Below are 6,000 nucleotides of genomic sequence, written 5' to 3' on the forward strand. Positions count from 1 at the left end.
TTCACTCGGAGAGGTAAAGATTGAAAGTGATAAAATGTTTAAGAGGCCGACTAATGGTGTACACTTACCCTATTGTCTTGGTGTAAATGAAATAACAGATTTTTCTATTGATTTTAAAATCTTGGAAGGTACGTTTTTTTTCAATAGAAGAAGCGTTCAGATTAGTTGAATCTTTTGTTAAAGTATTACAACATCACCGTCCTCTTTTTTGGCCAGTAACTTTTCATCCATGTGTGTATATGTACTCTATTTCCATCCAAAAATATTAGTCACCGTAGGTATAGCCCCCATATACCTGCCAATTTTCGGTATTTTATCCATTTTCGCATTTTACCCATGGTCGCAAAACTTCTCCACCAAAAATTGTCAACATCGGGTCCACACCTTAATATGACGCCACATTAAGGTGCCGCCCGTTTGAAGACATTTTTATATACATTTTCTGACCTAATTTAGACATTTCGGGTATCCGTGGTCATAAAATATATCCATCTAAACTTGTGGACAGGAAAGAAAATTAATTATTCTATTTTAGCTCAAATGTTTTATGGTGGAGTTAGAATAAGCTTTGAATTTTTGAAAAAATTATCAATTTCTACTGTTTAGTAATTATGTATTGCATGCATGATTTTACCGGCGGACATATTTACATACATGTGTAGCTACTTTCCACCAAATCTTTCTTTCAACATTCTTTCAACTTAATAAGTAGTAGTAGTAAGCTAGTGGAGTAGAATAAAAAATTGTCTATCTACCCGAATAACACTTGCAACAGCAATAACCGGATAAACGCTTATCAAAGATCGTCGTAGAAGACAAACAACACTCTAGGAAACTGCACTTTGCACAAGAACAATTTTTGGCAATTCTTTTTTCAACTTCTTCAAAAAGAAAAACAAACTCCAAGAAGGAAAGAGAAAAACTTTTATTTGAAACCCTCGGTGCGGTCCACCACATTAGTGTGGTTGTCAAGCAGATTAAACGTTTGATTTAAGTTTTGTATTGCGCTGAGCGTTGTTGTGTGTGTCAGCATGAACTTCAAAATAAACGAAATTGTTGGACGTCAACGCAAAACTTGAAACAACATCCAAACGAAAACGTTATTCTGTTTTCGGATTCACTCTGGCCAATGATATTTCCTTGGTGCAGTTGCCAACTCATGTCAAATGGCGAACAAAAAAAGGCACAAGTAAGTGAATCCCGGACACTTGCACAAAAGTTGAGTGGCGGTAATGAAATCATCCATATCCTTTTAACTGTTGTCGGGATGAAACAGCTGACAAACGTAAACTTTTTATAGTCTCTCTTCCTGTTCGAGAACTTTTGCCGGGAAACTATGATCTGGCACTGACAACCGCTGTGGCTGTTGTGCAGCACTGGTGCGCTAATCACAATTTAATCATCTATCAAGACTTTAATGGCTCCTTCTTGTTGATTTGAAGCAACAGAAAAGATAATGGCTGTGAACTTTTTTTTTCATGATGAACGTTTTGTTTACTAATAAAATTACAATGATGAAGTTATCAATGATTCATTCATTACATAACTGACTGTTGATTGTTCCATTGGGGCGAAAAAAATTCAAGGCATATTGTGGCAGCAATGATGGATTGCACATTTTGTGTTTGCACATTGATGTGGACACCAATGCAGTGGCATAAATTGGCGAGTTTGTGTTATTGTCTCAAATATTGCTATCATGTGCTTTTTCGAGCCCCGTTAAAAATGGACATGGTTGGGATGTTTTCGGCGCGTTTTCATGAACTATTATTACCATGCTCGTATCTCCTCTCCAAATACATATGTATGTATATGTTAATGTGAGCATCGCTTGTCATATGAATAAATCCTAAAGTACTTTCGTAAATGTAGAAACATTCAAGCACGGTAAAACAAAGAATGGCTGAAACAACAACGCCATACACTACTGTTGCTTCAGTAAGGAATACGAGTGGGTTAAGGGTCGTTTAAAGCAATCATCACAGCACCTGCACGATTTATGTTATTTTGTAGGAAGGGTGAGTTTTTTTTTCCATCTTACAATTTACACCGATTAAGTGTCTCACTTTGACGAACAGAGCGAGGAAGTGATTCATTTAAAAAGGCATGAGGCTATATGCCGTCTTCCGTCAAGTTGATTCAACTTCAATGCCACCACTTATACTTAAGCTAATTAGTCACATGCAATGTTCCACGTTGTTTTGTTACACTCTCCAACAATTGTTTATCGTATAAAATTTTAATGTCCTTTTTGACCGAATACGATAGCCTATATACCTCCAGTTTGTTCCACGTTTGAATTGTGATTTTTTTTTTATTATTACTGAACTGAAACTTACACATTCGCACCGAAAGCAACACGCCAGAGTTATGTATGTGTGTACTTGTTCACGTGTTTCAGTCAAAGCGATTCACTACGATAATTAAAGAAGGTGTTGTTCCAAGCAAGGGCCGTTGTTGACTACACGCTGTGGCACTCGTGAAAGGACATTTTATACGAGTTGTCAGTAGCATAACAAAAAAAATAAAATATGAAAAAAGAGTATCTGCTTGCGCTAAAGAGAACTTCATTGAAATTGAAGAGAATCGTTGTTTCCTAAATTTCGACGAGTTTTTATATTGTTTTTCTAAGCCATTGACAGTAGAACTTCACGCTGAGTTGTTTACATTCTGTTCGAATTTATAGTTACACAGAGCTTTACGTAATTAAACCTTTACCTGTTCCAACCAACCACCGTCATGGAGGTAATGAAATCGCATGATATGATGCATACTCTCTTTTTCAATATTATTTACTTTAGTCTTTGAAAAACAGCAAGAATATAATGCCGGTACATTTTTATTGATTTTAATTTATATCTATGGAAAATCAATGATTTCGAAAAATATCCGGATAGACCGTTCATTTAGATTTTCGCTAAAGATTTTACAGACCATTGTAACGGAGATTCCTAGCAAATTTTAGAAAAGTAAAACATTCTTGTAAATTTGTAAGATGGGAATATTAACGCCAATTGAAGTTCATACTGTGGAAGATGCCAAGTATTTTTCAGTTATGTAAAACTTCTCTAAATGTGGTGTTGTTAGACGCGTCGTTCATACTCTGTGATAAAAATAAGGTTCCATATTTAATTAAATGATATCTAGTGAAGTCCAACACATCCAACCAATATGCATCGACCATTTCGGCTGGTAGAACGCTATGATATTGGCAACATTGTCTATTATGTAGAGTTAACCTAGGTTCAAACCTCATCCGGACTCATGCTGAATTTTGTTATTGTTGTTGTCTTTGGGTCGAAAGTTCCATATCATTGAGTTAAATAGAGAATCGATCCTCATTCATGGATACGGGAAGAGTTTCCCGTTCTTCCTTCTGGGTTATTCGTGGCGAACAGATTTTTGTCTTTGGGTTTTTCGATTTGGAATATGATGTTCTGTGTGCATATTTAAAAATAACTAATACAATTGGAAAATATTCCACTTTTGTGCTCCTTTAAATTTTAACTTTTGGCCTACGCGTTTCCATAATTTTGAAACTAGTGTGATGCAGAATGCAATTATAATGAATGAACGGATGAATGAAATAGTCATCTGAAACATATTCCGATCACAAGCTTAAAAATATCTAACAACGACAAGTCGAACTAGTTAGTATTTTCGCACGTTTACAGCCACCACAAATACTGTCACTTTGTTCGACCTTTTCTGCTTTGGTTACCCAGCCTGCTTACATATTTTTAGATATCAATTAAACGAACAAACAACACTGGTCATCGTGCTGGAGGATGCCGCAATCAATGCATTCCCGTCCACCGTAAAGCATTCAAGCGACCATGTAGACCACGAAACCTCATCATTCATACCAAGGCCGGCCTTTGTTCAACTAATGACCGCACACAACAACAAAAAGAAATTATTATGAATGCCAATAACGTCCGTGCATATGAGGGGGGGAAGTGCATCCTTTCACCTGACTGATTTGATAAGCATTGAACAGACTTGAGTGTTTGTTGTATTGGCCTACAAATAGCACCACCCTATAACAAAAAAAAATAGTTCGTAAAGAATGGCTTCCTAAGTATAGCACGTGCTATGCTCCTAAAGTAGTCAAGTAGTTTGCAAATGGTAACTTATTTCTATGGTATTGTGTGTCGAATATGAAAAGCAGTGATTGGAGGAACATGAATTTACATGTCATGCAAGAACTTGAAAAATGTCCAAACTTGAAAAGTTTACAGGAAGTTTTCTTTTTTATTATATTGAAGCAAAAAAAGGAAACAAATCACCTGCAAGTTTTGTCTTTCTTTACATAAAGCAATTTTACCTGCGATAATTCTCGGTTTGTCAGTGAGGGTAAATATGTTATATGGACACAAAACCGACTCAAATAAACGAAAAAAATGTTGATTTTTTCCATTTGACCCAAAAACCTTATATATGAAATTTATGACAATTGGTTAAGGTTCACTCATGCCACCCGGGCGATCTTTGTTTCAATAGTAATTTGCATGGGCCAAAGGTGCAATTCTCTAAAACCGACATTTATGATCCCATCGATGACAATTTTTTACCAGTTCATTGTTGTGGCTAAAACACGAATCCTACAAAAAGTGGTGAAAATCGGATAGGACTTTGATATATAGCTATATATGTAGGTATTTATATTTAAATTTCATACACTTATAATATATATGGGGATTTCTGAGTGAAATCGGACACTTTTTCAAAATGAGGTTCTTGATTTCCTTTATTTTTTGCTGCGGTGATGCTGTTATTCAGCAAAACATTTTAGTATATTTTCAGATTTTTTTGGCTAACGGTTCCGGAGATATCGCGCCTTGAATTCGAATTCTGTAAAAACTATATGCAAAGAAATACTCACAAATTCTTAAATATTGGTCCAATTTGAAAAAAATCTTTTTTCGTATGGTTTGTTTTATTTATTTATTTATTTATTTACATATTAACTATATAATTACAAATTATATGTTAATGTAGAAGAGCAATGGCAGCGCAGGCCTTCAGCTCTTTAAGGTTAAAAGCTATTGTGAATAAAGATAATAAAAATAAAGAATAATTTGTTTATATGCAATTGTATAAATTAGTCATCTTAAGATATTGAATAAGTTTTTGGATGTTATTTTGGGAGGGAATTGATATATATGATTTGGGATCGGTATTGGAAAAGATTTGTCCGCGTATGGCGTATGATTTGTTGTTTTATCAGCTATTTAATAAAAAAAAATAGAAAAAAAAATCGCACTGTGGGCTTGGATGCAATTTTCGCGATTCAATATTTAAAATTTGACAAATTTTAAAAAATTTAGAAAAAATAGTAATCATTCGAATCCCATTACCAAATAGGACTTAAAATTTTTGTAATTGATTGTAGTTTAATACATAAAAATTTAAAGAAAATTGAAGGGGTCAATCATTGTTAAAAATTGATTTTAAATATTAAAACGCGAAAATTGCATCCAAGGCCACTGTGCAATATTTTTTTCTATTTTTTATTAAATAGCTGATAAAACAACAAACCATACGAAAAAAGATTTTTTTTTTCAAATTGGACCAATATTTAAGAAGTTGTGAGTATTTCTTTGCATATAGTTTTTACAGAATTCGACTTTTTCAAGGCGCGATATCTCTGGAACCGTTAGTCAAACAAATCTGAAAATATATTGAAATATTTTGCTGTCACACAACAGCAAAAAATAAAGGAAATCAAAAATCTCATTTTGAAAAAGAGTCCGATTTCACTCAGAAATCCTCATATATACTAGCAAAGTGTCCGCTACTTCGTTTGCGGAAAGGATATATAAAACAAATAAAAAATGTATAATATGGAAATGGTGAACACTGAAAAGTTTCTTGTACTAATACCTCACGGTGAACCTTAACTAATTTTAAATGGAAGGTGCTTACACCTGGAAAGTTTTTGCAGATTCTGAAACTAGAATGCTCATAGATGAGAAATATCAAGAAACAAAAAAATCG

The 6,000-nt window shown here is 34.1% G+C and overlaps 1 protein-coding gene across 7 annotated transcripts in view; it reads right to left on the bottom strand.

The window, feature by feature from the left end:
- LOC141402784 (uncharacterized) overlaps nucleotides 1-2,467 on the bottom strand; it is an 80,235-nt gene extending 77,768 nt beyond the window's left edge. For all 7 annotated transcript variants that reach the window (XR_012412722.1, XR_012412721.1, XR_012412723.1 and 4 more), the window contains exon 1: nucleotides 2,340-2,467. The gene's annotated coding sequence lies outside the window, so the exon portion shown is untranslated. The remainder of the gene's footprint in view (nucleotides 1-2,339) is intronic.
- Between the last annotated feature and the right edge of the window lie 3,533 nt (nucleotides 2,468-6,000).

The sequence above is a fragment of the Musca autumnalis genome, unplaced genomic scaffold, assembly GCF_047663935.1.
Source record: "Musca autumnalis isolate F117 unplaced genomic scaffold, ASM4766393v1 scaffold_4, whole genome shotgun sequence".
In the NCBI taxonomy this organism is placed as follows: domain Eukaryota; kingdom Metazoa; phylum Arthropoda; class Insecta; order Diptera; family Muscidae; genus Musca; species Musca autumnalis.